Here is a 23,974-nt window from a genome sequence, read left to right as displayed (position 1 = left end):
AATATGATTAAACGATAGCCTCTGTATTCCACTCACAATACCCCCATTTAACCCGTTGAGAGGCCTGTTGAGAAAGCCATGTCATGCTTCTCTGACTGTTCTATGATACCTGTTAGCCTTAACGTTTCACTGCTAGACATTAAGAAGTCTATTGTCAGCCCTTACGAATGGTTATGAGTGATCATATGATGCTTATGTGACAATTGGGCCAGTCCATTTAAAGTGTTACCTAACTAAACAAACAGTAGGGTTGTGTCCCAAATGACTCTCTGTTCCCTTGACGTATATACGACCTTTGACCAGGAATAGAGTTCCATTTCGCACTCTCGTTTTTTATAACCTGTTTAACCTATATTCGATTGTTTCCTGTCTTGATACCGTGTCATAGGGGGAAACATTTCCATTCAGCCAAATGTATTGACATTATTGTTGTTTTATTACTTTTTGATAAAGTCGACCCCTAAAGTCTTACACTGAGTTTACTGTGGAGCTCTCAAAGCATCAAACTACGACCCAATCCCAAACTGAGCCCTAGACCCTACGTCCTCGTCCCCTAGACCCTACGTCCTGTGATCGTCCCCTAGACCCTACTCTCTATGATTGTCCCCTAGACCCTACGTCCTATGATCGTCCCCTAGACCCTACGCCCTATGATCGTCCCCTAGACCCTACGCCCTATGCGTCCTATGCAGCTCTGAGATGATTTCACAGCAATATGTGACTGACCGGCTCAATTCGGTCTTATGTAGCAAAAATTTAAAATGGTGTTTTTTTACATTGGATTAAAGTAGAGACTCAGAGCTAGAAAATTGTATATTATACACTACAGTTGAGGAACAATGGGGAAGTTATTTTGCTTTGAAAGTTGATAAACTTGTAAACTGGCCTTTGAATGTTTTGATTCTACTACTGGAGAGCCCAGTTAGCTTGGGTGCTTGACTGCAGTTGCTAGCTTCTTCCTGACACAAAATAACAACTCACTGAACATTTCTCACCCTAGCAGAGCTGGTTAGGCTGTAATGTTATCCAGAGTGTTGGTGACTGCAACTGTGCTGTCAGAATGTCGGTTCGTAAATTCAGAGTGTTTTGCTCTTGGAGCCTTCAGAGTGCACATTGGACGAATCTGCAGGTAGCTAACCAACCAGGTTCGATGTTAGCTAGCTAACATTAGGCTATAACTAGTCAAGCAAATTGCTCTGAGATACAAATAATAAGATCATACACATAACGTTAGCTAGCGAGCCATCCAGCTAACATTAGCTAGCGAGCCATCCAGCTAACATTAGCTAGCGAGCCATCCAGCTAACATTAGCTAGCGAGCCATCCAGCTAACGTTAGCTAGCGAGCCATCCAGCTAACGTTAGCTAGCGAGCCATCCAGCTAATGTTAGCTAGCGAGCCATCCAGCTAACATTAGCTAGCGAGCCATCCAGCTAACGTTAGCTAGTGAGCCATCCAGCTAACGTTAGCTAGCGAGCCATCCAGCTAACATTAGCTAGCGAGCCATCCAGCTAACGTTAGCTAGCGAGCCATCCAGCTAACGTTAGCTAGCGAGCCATCCAGCTAACGTTAGCTAGCGAGCCATCCAGTTAACGTTAGCTAGCGAGCCATCCAGCTAACGTTAGCTAGCGAGCCATCCAGTTAACGTTAGCTAGCGAGCCATCCAGCTAACGTTAGCTAGCGAGCCATCCAGCTAACATTAGCTATCTAACAGTACATTTTATCTTACATTTTACATTTAAGTCATTTAGCAGACGCTCTTATCCAGAGCGACTTACAAATTGGACATTAGACTTATGCAGTTCTACTAAGCGATACATAAAAAAAAAAAAAAAGCCACATTAGACAGGATTACCTAAACATACTGAACAGCTCATGTTATAGACAGAAGTGCGCTACATGGCAGACCAATCCAAACTTATCTCTCGGTATGTCCAGCCCACTCATTATCTCAGCCAATCATGGCTAGCGGGAAGGTTGCTGACTAAACCAACTAGGCTCGTAATTTAAAAATGTTCTTCGTATTTACCCAATGACACACACGTTTGTTATTAAGGCACATGAAAGTTCACATGTTCGATAAGGGATTTCTGCCATAAAACACATTTAGATATTAAAAAAAAAAAAAATACGTTCAAATGGCTCTCGTGTGTAGTAGTGACCTGCAACATACACCTAGTGTCCTGAAACTGGTCACATATGGTAATAGTTAGTTGATTAGACGCAACAAATCATCTCAGATCTCCAAAAGAGAGGGCTTAGGTGCTATGGCTCCATTTGGGATTGGGTCTACGAGCTGGGACCCAGTAAAATGTTTTAAAGCTGCAGAGTTTTTTTTCTCTGTGAGCATTGTTATTATTATTATAATCATTATGAATATTATTACTACAAACTTGGGCCCAAAGTATCTCAATGTTTGGTAAACATGTCTTTAAAAATATTTATTTTCATAATTTGTTGGTTCGTTTTTTTTCTAACGATATGTTTTGATACTAAGACTGCAGTAGCCAATCAGCATGTTTGATACTGAGACTGCAGTAGCCAGTCAGCGTGTTTGATACTGAGACTGCAGTAGCCAATCAGCGTGTTTGATACTAAGACTGCAGTAGCCAATCAGCATGTTTGATACTAAGACTGTATTAGCCAGTCAGCATGTTTGATACTAAGACTGCAGTAGCCAATCAGCATGTTTGATACTAAGACTGTATTAGCCAATCAGCATGTTTGATACTGAGACTGCAGTAGCCAATCAGCATGTTTGATACTGAGACTGTATTAGCCAGTCAGCATGTTTGATACTAAGACTGCAGTAGCCAATCAGCATGTTTGATACTAAGACTGCAGTAGCCAATCAGCGTGTTTGATACTAAGACTGCAGTAGCCAATCAGCGTGTTTGATACTAAGACTGCAGTAGCCAATCAGCGTGTTTGATACTAAGACTGCAGTAGCCAATCAGCGTGTTTGATATTAAGACTGCAGTAGCCAATCAGCGTGTTTGATACTAAGACTGCAGTAGCCAATCAGCATGTTTGATACTAACAGGAGGAAATCATTTTGATAAAAGCATTTTTATAAAAGCATTTTTATAAAAGCATTTTAAAAGGCCATGTTTTAATACGTTTTTTTTATACTTTTGTATACTGCCTAGTCAATAAAGTGTGTATTTTTTAAATGCTGATTTTTGTGAGTGGTTTGTGTTGTACGAGGTCTATGAGTGGTCTTTGTTTTAAATGATCTGTGTTCTATTGTCAACAGTCTTCCAGGACGTTAGCTGACTCTCAAACCAACACTTCAACAACTAACCGTTGAGATTGACTCGATTCCTGGGAGCAAGAACGCGCAAACCGATCGGTAGAGTTATCCAAAACGTTCGGTTTGAGATTTTACCCGTTAACTCACAGGTTTGATGAATTAAGCATATAGAATGAATGAGTTCAAGCCTCATTTACAATACACACACAATAAAACGTTTAGAATGAATGAGTTCAATCCTCATGTATGATAAAGTTCATAAAGCTCTATCTCTGTCGTATTCAAAATGGCCTCTCTCTAGACACACACTTTCTGAGCTCCAGTACCGACAGCACTGATTAACACGCCATAAAACTTCAAACCGTAGTGAAGCCCTCGTCTTACCAACTCCACCACTGATCCATCAAGTTTATTATTGAATGAGGGAAGATGCAAATATCTCCAACTGTTCTCTCTTTGTCTTTTTCTCTATCGCTATCTATTCTCTCTTTCTACCACATCTCGATTCTTGCTTCTCTCCCTCTCCCTCTTTCCCTCTCTCTCTCCCTCTTTCCCTCTCTCTCTCCCTCTCTCCCTCTCTCTCTCCCTCTTTCCCTCTCTCTCTCTCTCCCTCCCTCTTTCCCTCTCTCTCTATTTCTCCTCTCCCTCTCCCTCTCTCCCTCTTTCCCTCTCTTTCGCTCAGTCTCCTCTCCCTCTCTCCCTCTGTCTCTCTCCCTCTTTCCCTCTCTCTCTCCCTCTCTCCCTCTTTCCCTCTCTCTCTCCCCCTTTCCCTCTCTCTCTCTCTTTCTCCTCTCTCTCCCCCTCTCTCACTCTTTCTCCTCTCTCTCTCCCTCTCTATATCTCCCTCTTTCCCTCTCTCTCTCTCCCTCTCTCTCTTTCCCTCTCTCTCTCTCTCTCTCTCTCTCTCTCTCTCTCTCTCTCTCTCTCTCTCCCTCTCTCTCTCTCTCCCTCTCTATCTCTCCCTCTTTCCCTCTCTCTTTCTCCTCTCTCTCTCCCTCTCTCTCTCTCTATCTCTCTATCTCTATCTCTCTTAATTCAATTCAAAGGGTTTTATTGGCATCGGAAGCATATGTTTACATTGCCAACGCAAGTGAAGTAAATAATAAACAAAAATGAAAAAAACAGAAAAGAACAGAAATATGAGTTAAATTTACAATGGTGTCTCTCTCTCTCTCTCTCTCTCTCTCTCTCTCTCTCTCTCTCTCTCTCTCTCTCTCTCTCTCTCTCTGTGTCTCTCTCTCTCTGTCTGTCTCTCTCTGTCTCTCTCTCTCTCAATTCAATTCAATTCAATTGACTTTATTGACATGGCAAGTTATTATTACTTACATTGTCAAAGTATACATATCGAAAAATTTAAATAAAATATATATGTATATATATACACAAAATATATATATATTTATATATAAATAAATGGTGGGATTAACAGCAATAATAATAGTAGTAGTGGACATGGGATTACCATTAATAACAGCTACAACAACAATATTAATCAGAACAACAATACATTAAAGCAACAGTAGTAGACCAGTGTCAACATGACTGAGAAGACACATGACCTGGTACGAAAGACAAAACAAAACTAAGCTAAATGGGAAATATTATCAACATTACTTTGCATTTTTCACTGGCTGTCCCTCAGGCTGTGGCAGGAGGACACATATTTGGCTGCCAAAACTGCACATTTTGGCTTTTCACCCAATAAATATTTGAATTTTTCTTCATCTTTTATAGTTTCAAATTCTTTGTATTGAATTATAATTTTGGGAAAGAAATATGCTCTTAGGTCTGAGTATTTGTCACAGTGTAGTAGGAAATGCACTTCTGTCTCTACCTCTCCCCTGGAGCAGAGTGAGCACAGCCTGTCCTCCCTGGGCAGCCAGGTTTGTCTGTGACGACCGGTCTCTATAGCCAGACTGTGCTCACTGAGTCTGTACCTAGTCAATGTTTTCCTCAGTTTTCTATCAGTCACAGTCTCTCTCTCACTCACACAAAAACACAAAAACACAAAAACAAAACAAAAACAGACACACACTCTGAGGTGAATGTTGAGTGTCTTGAAGGAGGGGGAGGGGGGCCCACAGCCAGACCAGGGGTTATAATTATCACTTCCCCCAGTTCTCACATCCCCCCTCCAGCCACCTGCTCCACATCGGGCCCCTGGAGTCACCATGGAGGCCTCACATCTCTAAGGGGAATACTAATACAGAAGCTGTGGGGCCACTCGCTATAAAGTGACGAAGACGAGGAATAAACAGAATCCCTCCCGACTCTTCATCTGGAGATTGACTGTAGCTGCTAGTAGATAGAAAGGTCTGCTTGGTTGGATGGATAGCTGCATGTTTGTGTGTGTGTGTGTGTGTGTGTGTGTGTGTGTGTGTGTGTGTGTGTGTGTGTGTGTGTGTGTGTGTGTGTGTGTGTGTGTGTGTGTGTGTGTGTGTGTGTGTGTGTGTGTGTGTGTGTGTGTGTGTGTGTGTGTGTGTGTGTGTGTTAGGGTTAGGGCAGGAAGAAGGAAGGTGAGGAGTGAAAGTCCAGAAACAGAAGCAGACTTTCACTTTCCTTCATCTACTGCAGCAGCCCGACCCCAACCCCAACCCTAACCCCAACCCTAACCCCAGACAGAACCCCAACCCCCAACCACAACCCTAACCCCAGACAGAACCCTAACCCCAGACAGAACCCTAACCCCAGACAGAACCCCAACCCCAGACAGAACCCTAACCCCAGACAGAACCCCAACCCCAGACAGAACCCCAACCCCAGACAGAACCCCAACCCCAGACAGAATCCTAACCCCAGACAGAACCTCAACCCCAGACAGAACCCCAACCCCAGACAGAACCCCAACCCCAGACAGAACCCTAACCCCTGACAGAACCCCAACCCCAGACAGAACCCTAACCCCAGACAGAACCCCAACCCCAGACAGAACCCCAACCCCCAACCACAACCCTAACCCCAGACAGAACCCTAACCCCAGACAGAACCCTAACCCCAGACAGAACCCCAACCCCAGACAGAACCCCAACCCCAGACAGAACCGCAACCCCAGACAGAACCCCAACCCCAGGCAGAACCCTAACCCCAGACAGAACCCCAACCCCAGACAGAACCCCAACCGCAACCCCAGACAGAACCCTAACCCCAGACAGAACCCTAACCCCAGACAGAACCCTAACCCCAGACAGAACCCTAACCCCAGACAGAACCCTAACCCCAGACAGAGAGACAGAGAGACATACGGGGGGGGGGGGGGGGGTGGAGAAAGAAAAATGGAGAGTGATAGAAAGAGAGGGGTGGAGAGAGAGAAAGACAGGGAGAGAGAGGTGGGTTGAAGAGTGAAACAGAGAGAGAGAGAGAGAGAGAGAGAGAGAGAGAGAGAGAGAGAGAGAGAGAGAGAGAGAGAGAGAGAGAGAGAGAGAGAGAGAGAGAGAGAGAGAGGGTGGGTAGAGAAATAAAGAATGGCACAAAAACAAAACACAGGTGCAAAACTCACTCACTGTCTCTCTCTGTCCACAGAAAATGTATACGGTACTAGTTACCAATGCTCCTGTGTTGTCCAGTGGTTAGTTCAGATACCAATGCTCCTGTTAGAACAGCAGTTAGTACTATTGGTAGGGCCAGTGGCTGCTGTTAGTACTATTGGTAGGCCAGTGGCTGCAGTTAGTACTATTGGTAGGGCCAGTGGCTGCAGTTAGTACAGCAGTTAGTACTATTGGTAGGCCAGTGGCTGCAGTTAGTACTATTGGTAGGCCAGTGGCTGCAGTTAGTACTATTGGTAGGGCCAGTGGCTGCAGTTAGTACAGCAGTTAGTACTATTGGTAGGCCAGTGGCTGCAGTTAGTACTATTGGTAGGCCAGTGGCTGCAGTTAGTACTATTGGTAGGCCAGTGACTGCAGTTAGTACTATTGGTAGGGCCAGTGACTGCAGTTAGTACTATTGGTAGGGCCAGTGGCTGCAGTTAGTACTATTGGTAGGGCCAGTGACTGCAGTTAGTACTATTGGTAGGGCCAGTGACTGCAGTTAGTACTATTGGTAGGCCAGTGACTGCTGTTAGTACTATTGGTAGGGCCAGTGACTGCAGTTAGTACTATTGGTAGGGCCAGTGGCTGCAGTTAGTACTATTGGTAGGCCAGTGGCTGCAGTTAGTACTATAGGTAGGGCCAGTGACTGCAGTTAGTACTATTGGTAGGGCCAGTGGCTGCAGTTAGTACTATTGGTAGGCCAGTGGCTGCAGTTAGTACTATTGGTAGGGCCAGTGGCTGCAGTTAGTACTATTGGTAGGCCAGTGACTGCAGTTAGTACTATTTGTAGGGCCATTGACTGCAGTTAGTACTATTGGTAGGGCCAGTGGCTGCAGTTAGTACTATTGGTAGGCCAGTGGCTGCAGTTAGTACTATTGGTAGGCCAGTGACTGCAGTTAGTACTATTGGTAGGGCCAGTGGCTGCTGTTAGTACTATTGGTAGGCCAGTGACTGCAGTTAGTACTATTGGTAGGGCCAGTGACTGCAGTTAGTACTATTGGTAGGGCCAGTGGCTGCAGTTAGTACTATTGGTAGGGCCAGTGTCTGCAGTTAGTACTATTGGTAGGGCCAGTGGCTGCAGTAAGTACTATTGGTAGGGCCAGTGTCTGCAGTTAGTACTATTGGTAGGGCCAGTGGCTGCAGTTAGTACTATTGGTAGGCCAGTGACTGCAGTTAGTACTATTGGTAGGCCAGTGGCTGCTGTTAGTACTATTGGTAGGGCCAGTGGCTGCAGTTAGTACTATTGGTAGGCCAGTGGCTGCAGTTAGTACTATTGGTAGGACCAGTGACTGCAGTTAGTACTATTGGTAGGGCCAGTGGCTGCAGTTAGTACTATTGGTAGGCCAGTGACTGCAGTTAGTACTATTGGTAGGCCAGTGGCAGCAGTTAGTACAGCAGTTAGTACTATTGGTAGGCCAGTGACTGCAGTTAGTACTATTGGTAGGCCAGTGGCTGCAGTTAGTACAGCAGTTAGTACTATTGGTAGGGCCAGTGGCTGCAGTTAGTACTATTGGTAGGGCCAGTGGCTGCAGTTAGTACTATTGGTAGGGCCAGTGGCTGCAGTTAGTACTATTGGAAGGCTAGTGGCTGCAGTTAGTACTATTGGTAGGCCAGTGACTGCAGTTAGTACTATTGGTAGGGCCATTGACTGCAGTTAGTACTATTGGTAGGGCCAGTGGCTGCAGTTAGTACTATTGGTAGGCCAGTGGCTGCAGTTAGTACTATTGGTAGGCCAGTGACTGCAGTTAGTACTATTGGTAGGGCCAGTGGCTGCTGTTAGTACTATTGGTAGGCCAGTGACTGCAGTTAGTACTATTGGTAGGGCCAGTGACTGCAGTTAGTACTATTGGTAGGGCCAGTGGCTGCAGTTAGTACTATTGGTCGGGCCAGTGTCTGCAGTTAGTACTATTGGTAGGGCCAGTGGCTGCAGTAAGTACTATTGGTAGGGCCAGTGTCTGCAGTTAGTACTATTGGTAGGGCCAGTGGCTGCAGTTAGTACTATTGGTAGGCCAGTGACTGCAGTTAGTACTATTGGTAGGCCAGTGGCTGCTGTTAGTACTATTGGTAGGGCCAGTGGCTGCAGTTAGTACTATTGGTAGGCCAGTGGCTGCAGTTAGTACTATTGGTAGGACCAGTGACTGCAGTTAGTACTATTGGTAGGGCCAGTGGCTGCAGTTAGTACTATTGGTAGGCCAGTGACTGCAGTTAGTACTATTGGTAGGCCAGTGGCTGCAGTTAGTACAGCAGTTAGTACTATTGGTAGGCCAGTGACTGCAGTTAGTACTATTGGTAGGCCAGTGGCTGCAGTTAGTACAGCAGTTAGTACTATTGGTAGGGCCAGTGGCTGCAGTTAGTACTATTGGTAGGGCCAGTGGCTGCAGTTAGTACTATTGGTAGGGCCAGTGGCTGCAGTTAGTACTATTGGAAGGCTAGTGGCTGCAGTTAGTACTATTGGTAGGGCCAGTGTCTGCAGTTAGTACTATTGGTAGGGCCAGTGGCTGCAGTTAGTACTATTGGTAGGCCAGTGACTGCAGTTAGTACTATTGGTAGGGCCAGTGACTGCAGTTAGTACTATTGGTAGGGCCAGTGGCTGCAGTTAGTACTATTGGTACGGCCAGTGGCTGCAGTTAGTACTATTGGTAGGGCCAGTGACTGCAGTTAGTACTATTGGTAGGGCCAGTGTCTGCAGTTAGTACTATTGGTAGGGCCAGTGGCTGCAGTAAGTACTATTGGTAGGGCCAGTGTCTGCAGTTAGTACTATTGGTAGGGCCAGTGGCTGCAGTTAGTACTATTGGTAGGCCAGTGACTGCAGTTAGTACTATTGCTAGGCCAGTGGCTGCTGTTAGTACTATTGGTAGGGCCAGTGGCTGCAGTTAGTACTATTGGTAGGCCAGTGGCTGCAGTTAGTACTATTGGTAGGACCAGTGACTGCAGTTAGTACTATTGGTAGGCCAGTGGCTGCAGTTAGTACTATTGGTAGGCCAGTGACTGCAGTTAGTACTATTGGTAGGCCAGTGGCTGCAGTTAGTACTATTGGTAGGCCAGTGACTGCAGTTAGTACTATTGGTAGGCCAGTGGCTGCAGTTAGTACAGCAGTTAGTACTATTGGTAGGCCAGTGACTGCAGTTAGTACTATTGGTAGGCCAGTGGCTGCAGTTAGTACAGCAGTTAGTACTATTGGTAGGGCCAGTGGCTGCAGTTAGTACTATTGGTAGGGCCAGTGGCTGCAGTTAGTACTATTGGTAGGGCCAGTGGCTGCAGTTAGTACTATTGGAAGGCTAGTGGCTGCAGTTAGTACTATTGGTAGGGCCAGTGGCTGCAGTTAGTACTATTGGTAGGCCAGTGACTGCAGTTAGTACTATTGGTAGGGCCAGTGACTGCAGTTAGTACTATTGGTAGGGCCAGTGGCTGCAGTTAGTACTATTGGTACGGCCAGTGGCTGCAGTTAGTACTATTGGTAGGGCCAGTGACTGCAGTTAGTACTATTGGTAGGGCCAGTGTCTGCAGTTAGTACTATTGGTAGGGCCAGTGGCTGCAGTAAGTACTATTGGTAGGGCCAGTGTCTGCAGTTAGTACTATTGGTAGGGCCAGTGGCTGCAGTTAGTACTATTGGTAGGCCAGTGACTGCAGTTAGTACTATTGCTAGGCCAGTGGCTGCTGTTAGTACTATTGGTAGGGCCAGTGGCTGCAGTTAGTACTATTGGTAGGCCAGTGGCTGCAGTTAGTACTATTGGTAGGACCAGTGACTGCAGTTAGTACTATTGGTAGGGCCAGTGGCTGCAGTTAGTACTATTGGTAGGCCAGTGACTGCAGTTAGTACTATTGGTAGGCCAGTGGCTGCAGTTAGTACAGCAGTTAGTACTATTGGTAGGCCAGTGACTGCAGTTAGTACTATTGGTAGGCCAGTGGCTGCAGTTAGTACAGCAGTTAGTACTATTGGTAGGGCCAGTGGCTGCAGTTAGTACTATTGGTAGGGCCAGTGGCTGCAGTTAGTACTATTGGTAGGGCCAGTGGCTGCAGTTAGTACTATTGGAAGGCTAGTGGCTGCAGTTAGTACTATTGGTAGGGCCAGTGACTGCAGTTAGTACTATTGGTAGGCTAGTGGCTGCAGTTAGTACTATTGGTAGGCTAGTGTCTGCAGTTAGTACTATTGGTAGGGCCAGTGGCTGCAGTTAGTACTATTGGTAGGCCAGTGACTGCAGTTAGTACTATTGGTAGGCCAGTGACTGCAGTTAGTACTATTGGTAGGGCCAGTGACTGCAGTTAGTACTATTGGTAGGGCCATTGGCTGCAGTTAGTACTATTGGTAGGCCAGTGGCTGCAGTTAGTACTATTGGTAGGGCCAGTGACTGCAGTTAGTACTATTGGTAGGGCCAGTGGCTGCAGTTAGTACTATTGGTAGGCCAGTGGCTGCAGTTAGTACTATTGGTAGGGCCAGTGGCTGCAGTTAGTACTATTGGTAGGCCAGTGACTGCAGTTAGTACTATTGGTAGGGCCAGTGACTGCAGTTAGTACTATTGGTAGGGCCAGTGGCTGCAGTTAGTACTATTGGTAGGGCCAGTGGCTGCAGTTAGTACTATTGGTAGGCCAGTGGCTGCAGTTAGTACTATTGGTAGGCCAGTGACTGCAGTTAGTACTATTGGTAGGGCCAGTGGCTGCTGTTAGTACTATTGGTAGGCCAGTGACTGCAGTTAGTACTATTGGTAGGGCCAGTGACTGCAGTTAGTACTATTGGTAGGGCCAGTGGCTGCAGTTAGTACTATTGGTAGGGCCAGTGTCTGCAGTTAGTACTATTGGTAGGCCAGTGGCTGCAGTTAGTACTATTGGTAGGCCAGTGGCTGCAGTTAGTACTATTGGTAGGGCCAGTGGCTGCAGTTAGTACTATTGGTAGGCCAGTGGCTGCTGTTAGTACTATTTGTAGGCCAGTGGCTGCAGTTAGTACTATTGGTAGGGCCAGTGACTGCAGTTAGTACTATTGGTAGGGCCAGTGGCTGCAGTTAGTACTATTGGTAGGCCAGTGGCTGCAGTTAGTACTATTGGTAGGGCCAGTGGCTGCAGTTAGTACTATTGGTAGGCCAGTGACTGCAGTTAGTACTATTGGTAGGGCCATTGACTGCAGTTAGTACTATTGGTAGGGCCAGTGGCTGCAGTTAGTACTATTGGTAGGCCAGTGGCTGCAGTTAGTACTATTGGTAGGCCAGTGACTGCAGTTAGTACTATTGGTAGGGCCAGTGGCTGCTGTTAGTACTATTGGTAGGCCAGTGACTGCAGTTAGTACTATTGGTAGGGCCAGTGACTGCAGTTAGTACTATTGGTAGGGCCAGTGGCTGCAGTTAGTACTATTGGTAGGGCCAGTGTCTGCAGTTAGTACTATTGGTAGGCCAGTGGCTGCAGTTAGTACTATTGGTAGGCCAGTGGCTGCAGTTAGTACTATTGGTAGGGCCAGTGGCTGCAGTTAGTACAGCAGTTAGTACTATTGGTAGGCCAGTGGCTGCAGTTAGTACTATTGGTAGGCCAGTGGCTGCAGTTAGTACTATTGGTAGGGCCAGTGTCTGCAGTCAGTACTATTGGTAGGGCCAGTGGCTGCAGTTAGTACTATTGGTAGGCCAGTGACTGCAGTTAGTACTATTGGTAGGGCCAGTGACTGCAGTTAGTACTATTGGTAGGGCCAGTGGCTGCAGTTAGTACTATTGGTACGGCCAGTGGCTGCAGTTAGTACTATTGGTAGGGCCAGTGACTGCAGTTAGTACTATTGGTAGGGCCAGTGTCTGCAGTTAGTACTATTGGTAGGGCCAGTGGCTGCAGTAAGTACTATTGGTAGGGCCAGTGTCTGCAGTTAGTACTATTGGTAGGGCCAGTGGCTGCAGTTAGTACTATTGGTAGGCCAGTGACTGCAGTTAGTACTATTGGTAGGCCAGTGGCTGCTGTTAGTACTATTGGTAGGGCCAGTGGCTGCAGTTAGTACTATTGGTAGGCCAGTGGCTGCAGTTAGTACTATTGGTAGGACCAGTGACTGCAGTTAGTACTATTGGTAGGGCCAGTGGCTGCAGTTAGTACTATTGGTAGGCCAGTGACTGCAGTTAGTACTATTGGTAGGCCAGTGGCTGCAGTTAGTACAGCAGTTAGTACTATTGGTAGGCCAGTGACTGCAGTTAGTACTATTGGTAGGCCAGTGGCTGCAGTTAGTACAGCAGTTAGTACTATTGGTAGGGCCAGTGGCTGCAGTTAGTACTATTGGTAGGGCCAGTGGCTGCAGTTAGTACTATTGGTAGGGCCAGTGGCTGCAGTTAGTACTATTGGAAGGCTAGTGGCTGCAGTTAGTACTATTGGTAGGGCCAGTGACTGCAGTTAGTACTATTGGTAGGCTAGTGGCTGCAGTTAGTACTATTGGTAGGCTAGTGTCTGCAGTTAGTACTATTGGTAGGGCCAGTGGCTGCAGTTAGTACTATTGGTAGGCCAGTGACTGCAGTTAGTACTATTGGTAGGCCAGTGACTGCAGTTAGTACTATTGGTAGGGCCAGTGACTGCAGTTAGTACTATTGGTAGGGCCAGTGGCTGCAGTTAGTACTATTGGTAGGCCAGTGGCTGCAGTTAGTACTATTGGTAGGGCCAGTGACTGCAGTTAGTACTATTGGTAGGGCCAGTGGCTGCAGTTAGTACTATTGGTAGGCCAGTGGCTGCAGTTAGTACTATTGGTAGGGCCAGTGGCTGCAGTTAGTACTATTGGTAGGCCAGTGACTGCAGTTAGTACTATTGTTAGGGCCAGTGACTGCAGTTAGTACTATTGGTAGGGCCAGTGGCTGCAGTTAGTACTATTGGTAGGGCCAGTGGCTGCAGTTAGTACTATTGGTAGGCCAGTGGCTGCAGTTAGTACTATTGGTAGGCCAGTGACTGCAGTTAGTACTATTGGTAGGGCCAGTGGCTGCTGTTAGTACTATTGGTAGGCCAGTGACTGCAGTTAGTACTATTGGTAGGGCCAGTGACTGCAGTTAGTACTATTGGTAGGGCCAGTGGCTGCAGTTAGTACTATTGGTAGGGCCAGTGTCTGCAGTTAGTACTATTGGTAGGCCAGTGGCTGCAGTTAGTACTATTGGTAGGCCAGTGGCTGCAGTTAGTACTATTGGTAGGGCCAGTGGCTGCAGTTAGTACTATTGGTAGGCCAGTGGCTGCTGTTAGTACTATTTGTAGGCCAGTGGCTGCAGTTAGTACTATTGGTAGGGCCAGTGACTGCAGTTAGTACTATTGGTAGGCCAGTGGCTGCAGTTAGTACTATTGGTAGGGCCAGTGGCTGCATTTAGTACTATTGGTAGGGCCAGTGGCTGCAGTTAGTACAATTGGTAGGGCAGTGGCTGCAGTTAGTACTATTGGTAGGCCAGTGGCTGCAGTTAGTACTATTGGTAGGCCAGTTGCTGCAGTTAGTACTATTGGTAGGCCAGTTGCTGCAGTTAGTACTATTGGTAGGCCAGTGGCTGCAGTTAGTACTATTGGAAGGGCCAGTGGCTGCAGTTAGTACTATTGGTAGGCCAGTGGCTGCAGTTAGTACTATTGGTAGGCCAGTTGCTGCAGTTAGTACTATTGGTAGGCCAGTGGCTGCAGTTAGTACTATTGGTAGGGCCAGTGGCTGCTGTTAGTACTATTGGTAGGGCCAGTGGCTGCAGTTAGTACTATTGGTAGGCCAGTTGCTGCAGTTAGTACTATTGGTAGGCCAGTGGCTGCAGTTAGTACTATTGGTAGTGCCAGTGGCTGCAGTTAGTACTATTGTTAGGCCAGTGGCTGCAGTTAGTACTATTGGTAGGCCAGTTGCTGCAGTTAGTACTATTGGTAGGCCAGTGGCTGCAGTTAGTACTATTGGTAGGGCCAGTGACTGCTGTTAGTACTATTGGTAGGGCCAGTGACTGCAGTTAGTACTATTGGTAGGGCCAGTGACTGCAGTTAGTACTATTGGTAGGGCCAGTGGCTGCTGTTAGTACTATTGGTAGGGCCAGTGACTGCAGTTAGTACTATTGGTAGGGCCAGTGACTGCAGTTAGTACTATTGGTAGGGCCAGTGGCTGCAGTTAGTACTATTGGTAGGGCCAGTGACTGCAGTTAGTACTATTGGTAGGGCCAGTGGCTGCAGTTAGTACTATTGGTAGGGCCAGTGGCTGCAGTTAGTACTATTGGTAGGGCCAGTGTCTGCAGTTAGTACTATTGGTAGGGCCAGTGGCTGCAGTTAGTACTATTGGTAGGCCAGTGACTGCAGTTAGTACTATTGGTAGGCCAGTGACTGCAGTTAGTACTATTGGTAAGGCCAGTGGCTGCAGTTAGTACTATTGGTAGGGCCAGTGGCTGCAGTTAGTACTATTGGTAGGGCCAGTGACTACAGTTAGTACTATTGGTAGGGTCAGTGACTGCAGTTAGTACTATTGGTAGGGCCAGTGACTGCTGTTAGTACTATTGGTAGGGCCAGTGACTGCAGTTAGTACTATTGGTAGGGCCAGTGGCTGCAGTTAGTACTATTGGTAGGGCCAGTGGCTGCTGTTAGTACTATTGGTAGGGCCAGTGGCTGCAGTTAGTACTATTGGTAGGGCCAGTGACTGCTGTTAGTACTATTGGTAGGCCAGTGGCTGCAGTTAGTACTATTGGTAGGGCCAGTGACTGCAGTTAGTACTATTGGTAGGCCAGTGGCTGCAGTTAGTACTATTGGTAGGGCCAGTGACTGCTGTTAGTACTATTGGTAGGCCAGTGGCTGCAGTTAGTACTATTGGTAGGGCCAGTGACTGCAGTTAGTACTATTGGTAGGGCCAGTGGCTGCAGTTAGTACTATTGGTAGGGCCAGTGACTGCAGTTAGTACTATTGGTAGGCCAGGGGCTGCAGTTAGTACTATTGGTAGGGCCAGTGTCTGCAGTTAGTACTATTGGTAGGGCCAGTGACTGCAGTTAGTACTATTGGTAGGCCAGGGGCTGCAGTTAGTACTATTGGTAGGGCCAGTGACTGCAGTTAGTACTATTGGTAGGGCCAGTGACTGCAGTTAGTACTATTGGTAGGGCCAGTGACTGCAGTTAGTACTATTGGTAGGGCCAGTGGCTGCAGTTAGTACTATTGGTAGGGCCAGTGGCTGCAGTTAGTACTATTGGTAGGGCCAGTGTCTGCAGTTAGTACTATTGGTAGGGCCAGTGGCTGCAGTTAGTACTATTGGTAGGCCAGTGACTGCAGTTAGTACTATTGGTAGGCCAGTGACTGCAGTTAGTACTATTGGTAAGGCCAGTGGCTGCAGTTAGTACTATTGGTAGGGCCAGTGGCTGCAGTTAGTACTATTGGTAGGGCCAGTGACTACAGTTAGTACTATTGGTAGGGCCAGTGACTGCAGTTAGTACTATTGGTAGGGCCAGTGACTGCTGTTAGTACTATTGGTAGGGCCAGTGACTGCAGTTAGTACTATTGGTAGGGCCAGTGGCTGCAGTTAGTACAATTGGTAGGGCCAGTGGCTGCTGTTAGTACTATTGGTAGGGCCAGTGGCTGCAGTTAGTACTATTGGTAGGGCCAGTGACTGCTGTTAGTACTATTGGTAGGCCAGTGGCTGCAGTTAGTACTATTGGTAGGGCCAGTGACTGCAGTTAGTACTATTGGTAGACCAGTGGCTGCAGTTAGTACTATTGGTAGGGCCAGTGACTGCTGTTAGTACTATTGGTAGGCCAGTGGCTGCAGTTAGTACTATTGGTAGGGCAAGTGACTGCAGTTAGTACTATTGGTAGGCCAGTGGCTGCAGTTAGTACTATTGGTAGGGCCAGTGACTGCAGTTAGTACTATTGGTAGGCCAGTGGCTGCAGTTAGTACTATTGGTAGGGCCAGTGACTGCAGTTAGTACTATTGGTAGGGCCAGTGTCTGCAGTTAGTACTATTGGTAGGGCCAGTGGCTGCAGTTAGTACTATTGGTAGGGCCAGTGACTGCAGTTAGTACTATTGGTAGGCCAGTGGCTGCAGTTAGTACTATTGGTAGGGCCAGTGACTGCTGTTAGTACTATTGGTAGGCCAGTGGCTGCAGTTAGTACTATTGGTAGGGCCAGTGACTGCAGTTAGTACTATTGGTAGGCCAGTGGCTGCAGTTAGTACTATTGGTAGGGCCAGTGACTGCAGTTAGTACTATTGGTAGGGCCAGTGGCTGCAGTTAGTACTATTGGTAGGGCCAGTGACTGCAGTTAGTACTATTGGTAGGCCAGTGGCTGCAGTTAGTACTATTGGTAGGGCCAGTGACTGCAGTTAGTACTATTGGTAGGGCCAGTGGCTGCAGTTAGTACTTTGGTAGGGCCAGTGACTGCAGTTAGTACTATTGGTAGGGCCAGTGTCTGCAGTTAGTACTATTGGTAGGGCCAGTGGCTGCAGTTAGTACTATTGGTAGGGCCAGTGGCTGCAGTTAGTACTATTGGTAGGGCCAGTGACTGCTGTTAGTACTATTGGTAGGGCCAGTGACTGCAGTTAGTACTATTGGTAGGGCCAGTGACTGCTGTTAGTACTATTGGTAGGGCCAGTGACTGCAGTTAGTACTATTGGTAGGGCCAGTGTCTGCAGTTAGTACTATTGGTAGGGCCAGTGTCTGCAGTTAGTACTATTGGTAGGGCCAGTGACTGCAGTTAGTACTATTGGTAGGGCCAGTGTCTGCAGTTAGTACTATTGGTAGGGCCAGTGTCTGCAGTTAGTACCCTTTGGTAGGGCCAGTGACTGCTGTTAGTACTATTGGTAGGGCCAGTGACTGCAGTTAGTACTATTGGTAGGGCCAGTGTCTGCAGTTAGTACTATTGGTAGGGCCAGTGTCTGCAGTTAGTACTATTGGTAGGGCCAGTGTCTGCAGTTAGTACTATTGGTAGGGCCAGTGTCTGCAGTTAGTACTATTGGTAGGGCCAGTGTCTGCAGTTAGTACTATTGGTAGGGCCAGTGTCTGCAGTTAGTACTATTGGTAGGGCCAGTGTCTGCAGTTAGTACTATTGGTAGGGCCAGTGTCTGCAGTTAGTACTATTGGTAGGGCCAGTGGCTGCAGTTAGTACTATTGGTAGGCCAGTGACTGCAGTTAGTACTATTGGTAGGCCAGTGACTGCAGTTAGTACTATTGGTAGGCCAGTGACTGCAGTTAGTACTATTGGTAGGCCAGTGACTGCAGTTAGTACTATTGGTAGGGCCAGTGACTGCAGTTAGTACTATTGGTAGGGCCAGTGGCTGCAGTTAGTACTATTGGTAGGGCCAGTGACTACAGTTAGTACTATTGGTAGGGCCAGTGACTGCAGTTAGTACTATTGGTAGGGCCAGTGACTGCTGTTAGTACTATTGGTAGGGCCAGTGACTGCAGTTAGTACTATTGGTAGGGCCAGTGGCTGCAGTTAGTACTATTGGTAGGGCCAGTGGCTGCTGTTAGTACTATTGGTAGGGCCAGTGGCTGCAGTTAGTACTATTTGTAGGGCCAGTGACTGCTGTTAGTACTATTGGTAGGCCAGTGGCTGCAGTTAGTACTATTGGTAGGGCCAGTGACTGCAGTTAGTACTATTGGTAGGCCAGTGGCTGCAGTTAGTACTATTGGTAGGGCCAGTGTCTGCAGTTAGTACTATTGGTAGGGCCAGTGTCTGCAGTTAGTACTATTGGTAGGGCCAGTGGCTGCAGTTAGTACTATTGGTAGGCCAGTGACTGCAGTTAGTACTATTGGTAGGCCAGTGACTGCAGTTAGTACTATTGGTAGGGCCAGTGGCTGCAGTTAGTACTATTGGTAGGCCAGTGACTGCAGTTAGTACTATTGGTAGGCCAGTGACTGCAGTTAGTACTATTGGTAGGGCCAGTGACTGCAGTTAGTACTATTGGTAGGGCCAGTGGCTGCAGTTAGTACTATTGGTAGGGCCAGTGACTGCAGTTAGTACTATTGGTAGGGCCAGTGTCTGCAGTTAGTACTATTGGTAGGGCCAGTGTCTGCAGTTAGTACCCTTTGGTAGGGCCAGTGACTGCTGTTAGTACTATTGGTAGGGCCAGTGACTGCAGTTAGTACTATTGGTAGGGCCAGTGTCTGCAGTTAGTACTATTGGTAGGGCCAGTGTCTGCAGTTAGTACTATTGGTAGGGCCAGTGTCTGCAGTTAGTACTATTGGTAGGGCCAGTGTCTGCAGTTAGTACTATTGGTAGGGCCAGTGACTGCAGTTAGTACTATTGTTAGGGCCAGTGGCTGCAGTTAGTACTATTGGTAGGGCCAGTGGCTGCTGTTAGTACTATTGGTAGGGCCAGTGGCTGCAGTTAGTACTATTTGTAGGGCCAGTGACTGCTGTTAGTACTATTGGTAGGCCAGTGGCTGCAGTTAGTACTATTGGTAGGGCCAGTGACTGCAGTTAGTACTATTGGTAGGCCAGTGGCTGCAATTAGTACTATTGGTAGGGCCAGTGACTGCTGTTAGTACTATTTGTAGGGCCAGTGACTGCTGTTAGTACTATTGGTAGGCCAGTGGCTGCAGTTAGTACTATTGGTAGGGCCAGTGACTGCAGTTAGTACTATTGGTAGGCCAGTGGCTGCAGTTAGTACTATTGGTAGGGCCAGTGACTGCTGTTAGTACTATTGGTAGGCCAGTGGCTGCAGTTAGTACTATTGGTAGGGCCAGTGTCTGCAGTTAGTACTATTGGTAGGGCCAGTGGCTGCAGTTAGTACTATTGGTAGGCCAGTGACTGCAGTTAGTACTATTGGTAGGCCAGTGACTGCAGTTAGTACTATTGGTAGGGCCAGTGGCTGCAGTTAGTACTATTGGTAGGCCAGTGACTGCAGTTAGTACTATTGGTAGGCCAGTGACTGCAGTTAGTACTATTGGTAGGGCCAGTGGCTGCAGTTAGTACTATTGGTAGGGCCAGTGACTACAGTTAGTACTATTGGTAGGGCCAGTGACTGCAGTTAGTACTATTGGTAGGGCCAGTGACTGCTGTTAGTACTATTGGTAGGGCCAGTGACTGCAGTTAGTACTATTGGTAGGGCCAGTGGCTGCAGTTAGTACTATTGGTAGGGCCAGTGGCTGCTGTTAGTACTATTGGTAGGGCCAGTGGCTGCAGTTAGTACTATTTGTAGGGCCAGTGACTGCTGTTAGTACTATTGGTAGGCCAGTGGCTGCAGTTAGTACTATTGGTAGGGCCAGTGACTGCAGTTAGTACTATTGGTAGGCCAGTGGCTGCAATTAGTACTATTGGTAGGGCCAGTGACTGCTGTTAGTACTATTTGTAGGGCCAGTGACTGCTGTTAGTACTATTGGTAGGCCAGTGGCTGCAGTTAGTACTATTGGTAGGGCCAGTGACTGCAGTTAGTACTATTGGTAGGCCAGTGGCTGCAGTTAGTACTATTGGTAGGGCCAGTGACTGCTGTTAGTACTATTGGTAGGCCAGTGGCTGCAGTTAGTACTATTGGTAGGGCCAGTGACTGCAGTTAGTACTATTGGTAGGCCAGTGGCTGCAGTTAGTACTATTGGTAGGGCCAGTGACTGCAGTTAGTACTATTGGTAGGGCCAGTGGCTGCAGTTAGTACTATTGGTAGGGCCAGTGACTGCAGTTAGTACTATTGGTAGGGCCAGTGTCTGCAGTTAGTACTATTGGTAGGGCCAGTGGCTGCAGTTAGTACTATTGGTAGGGCCAGTGGCTGCAGTTAGTACTATTGGTAGGGCCAGTGACTGCTGTTAGTACTATTGGTAGGGCCAGTGTCTGCAGTTAGTACTATTGGTAGGGCCAGTGGCTGCAGTTAGTACTATTGGTAGGGCCAGTGGCTGCAGTTAGTACTATTGGTAGGGCCAGTGACTGCAGTTAGTACTATTGGTAGGGCCAGTGGCTGCAGTTAGTACTATTGGTAGGGCCAGTGACTGCAGTTAGTACTATTGGTAGGGCCAGTGTCTGCAGTTAGTACTATTGGTAGGGCCAGTGGCTGCAGTTAGTACTATTGGTAGGGCCAGTGGCTGCAGTTAGTACTATTGGTAGGGCCAGTGACTGCTGTTAGTACTATTGGTAGGGCCAGTGACTGCAGTTAGTACTATTGGTAGGGCCAGTGTCTGCAGTTAGTACTATTGGTAGGGCCAGTGTCTGCAGTTAGTACTATTGGTAGGGCCAGTGACTGCAGTTAGTACTATTGGTAGGGCCAGTGGCTGCAGTTAGTACTATTGGTAGGGCCAGTGGCTGCAGTTAGTACTATTGGTAGGGCCAGTGACTGCTGTTAGTACTATTGGTAGGGCCAGTGACTGCAGTTAGTACTATTGGTAGGGCCAGTGTCTGCAGTTAGTACTATTGGTAGGGCCAGTGTCTGCAGTTAGTACTATTGGTAGGGCCAGTGTCTGCAGTTAGTACTATTGGTAGGGCCAGTGTCTGCAGTTAGTACTATTGGTAGGGCCAGTGTCTGCAGTTAGTACTATTGGTAGGGCCAGTGTCTGCAGTTAGTACTATTGGTAGGGCCAGTGTCTGCAGTTAGTACTATTGGTAGGGCCAGTGGCTGCAGTTAGTACTATTGGTAGGGCCAGTGTCTGCAGTTAGTACTATTGGTAGGCCAGTGACTGCAGTTAGTACTATTGGTAGGGCCAGTGACTGCAGTTAGTACTATTGGTAGGGCCAGTGGCTGCAGTTAGTACTATTGGTAGGGCCAGTGACTACAGTTAGTACTATTGGTAGGGCCAGTGACTGCAGTTAGTACTATTGGTAGGGCCAGTGACTGCAGTTAGTATTTTGTTGAGATGTTTTGTCTGTTTGGCCTCCTACCAACCACTGGCCCTGTTTGGCCTCCTACCAACCACTGGCCCTGTTTGGCCTCCTACCAACCACTGGCCCTGTTTGGCCTCCTACCAACCACTGGCCCTGTTTGGCCTCCTACCAACCACTGGCCCTGTTTGGCCTCCTACCAACCACTTGCCCTGTTTGGCCTCCTACCAACCACTGGCCCTGTTTGGCCAACCCACACTACCCCATAATGTCAACGTGGAATAATGTTTTTTGAAATATTTACAAATTATTAAAACATGAAAAGCAGAAGTGAGTCAATAAGTATTCAGCCCCTTTGTTATGACAAGCCTAAATAAGTTCAGGAGTCAAAATGTGCTTAACAAGTCACATAATAAGTTGCATGGACTCACTCAGTGTGCAATAATAGTGTTTAACATGATTATTAAATGACTACCTCATCTCTGTACACCCACACATACAATTATCTGTAAGGTCCCTCAGTCCAGCAGTGAAATTCAAACACAGATTGAACTACAAAGACCAGTGAGATTTTCCAATGCCTCGCGAAGAAGGGCACCTTTTGGTAGCTGGGACAAATATCAAAGCAGCCATTGAATATTCCTTTGAGCACGGTGAAGTTATTAATGACACTTTGGATTGTGTATCAATACACCCAGTCACTACAAAGATACAGGCGTCCTTCCAAACAGTTGCCAGAGAGGAAGGAAACCACTCAGGGATTTCACCATGATGCCATTTTATGACTTTAAAACCGTTACAGAGGTTAATGATAGGAGACAACTGAGGATTTATCAACAACATTGTAGTTTCGTCACAACACTAACCTAAATGACAGAGTGAAAAGAAGGAAGCCTGTACAGAATATAAATATTCCAAAATATGCATCCTGTTTGCAACATGGCACTAAAGTAATACTGCAAAAAATGTGGCAAAGCGATTCACTTTTGTCCTGAATACAAAGTGTTATGTTTGGGGCAAATCCAATACAACACATTACTGAGTAACATTCTCTATATTTTCAATCATAGTGGTGGCTGCATCATGTTATGGGTATGCTTGTAATCGTTAAGGACTGGAGAGTTTTTCAGGATAAAAAATAAACGGAATGGAGCTAAACACAGGCAAAATCCTTGAGGAAAACCTGATTCACTGCTTTACACCAGACACTGGGAGATGAATTCACATTTCAGCAGGACAATAACCTACAACGTCAACAGTGAAGAGGCGACTCCGGGATGCTGGCCTTCTAGGCAGAGTTCCTCTGTCCAGTGACTGTGTTCTTTTGCCATGTTAATCTTTTCTTTTTATTGGCCAGTCTGAGATATGGCTTTTTCTTTGCAACTCTGCCTAGAAGGCCAACATCCCGGAGTCGCCTCTTCACTGTTGACGTTAAGACTGGTGTTTTGCGGGTACTATTTAATGAAGCTGCCAGTTGAAGACTTGTGAGGCGTCTGTTTCTCAAACTAGACACTCTAATGTAATTGTCCTCTTGCTCAGTTGTGCACCGGGGCCTCCCACTCCTCTTTCTATTCTGGGTAGAGTCAGTTTGCGGTGTTCTATGAAGGGAGTAGTACACAGTGTTGTACGAGATCTTCAGTTTCTTGGAAATTTCTCGCATGGAATAGCCTTCATTTCTCAGAACAAGAATAGACTGACGAGTTTCAGAAGAAAGGTCTTTGTTTCTGGCCATTTTGAGCCTGTAATCGAATCCACAAATGCTGATGCGCCAGATACTCAACTAGTATAAAGAAGGACAGTTTTATTGCTTCTTTAATCAGAACAACAGTTTTCAGCTGTGCTAACATAATTGCAAAATGGTTTTATAATGATCAATTAGCCTTTTAACATGATAAATTTGGATTAGCTAACACAACGTGCCATTGGAACACAGGAGTGATGGTTGCTGATAATGGGCCTCTGTACGCCTATGTAGATATTCCATTAAAAATCAGCCGTTTCCAGCTACAATAGTCATTTACAACATTAACAATGTCTACACTGTATTTCTGATCAATTTTATGTTATTTTAATGGACATTTTTTTTAAATTTTCTTTCAAAAAACAAGGAAATTTCTAAGTGACCCCAAACTTTTGAACGGTAGTGTACGTGCGAAAAATGAAAAAGGCAACACAAACACAAACAATTAAGAGTCGAACATTTGACTGTTTCCCTTTGTGAGCTTCAAGTCTCTGGAAGGTCGCGTCTGAAAAACTAAAGTACAATGTCCACATGACCTCTGTGAAAATAAAGTCTTTAAACAAGTTGACCCTGAGGATAATGAGACAGAGAGTGTCATATTAAATAAAATCCACAAAAAGATGAAGAACCAGAGGTTAATGTGTAACTACCCAATGACCTGATTTGGCCAGGCTCCACTTTTAACAATGGTTCCATTGGCTCCAGTGGCAGGTTAGATACATTACATGTTAGGATAACTAAATTGGCAGGTTAGGATAATAAACATAGCAGGCTAGGTGAATTAGCGTGCTAGGTTTG

The 23,974-nt window shown here is 46.7% G+C and overlaps 1 protein-coding gene across 3 annotated transcripts in view; it reads left to right on the top strand.

Annotated features, from left to right (window-relative positions):
* The window catches only part of LOC139555955 (transcriptional activator Myb-like), a 79,168-nt gene extending 75,992 nt beyond the window's left edge, over positions 1 to 3,176 (top strand). For all 3 annotated transcript variants that reach the window (XM_071369374.1, XM_071369373.1, XM_071369372.1), the window contains one exon: positions 1 to 3,176. This exon is cut by the window's left edge. The gene's annotated coding sequence lies outside the window, so the exon portion shown is untranslated.
* The last annotated feature ends 20,798 nt before the right edge of the window (positions 3,177 to 23,974 follow it).

The sequence above is a fragment of the Salvelinus alpinus genome, chromosome 27, assembly GCF_045679555.1.
Source record: "Salvelinus alpinus chromosome 27, SLU_Salpinus.1, whole genome shotgun sequence".
Classification (NCBI taxonomy): Eukaryota; Metazoa; Chordata; class Actinopteri; order Salmoniformes; family Salmonidae; genus Salvelinus; species Salvelinus alpinus.
This window is presented reverse-complemented; position numbering and strand designations above follow the sequence as displayed.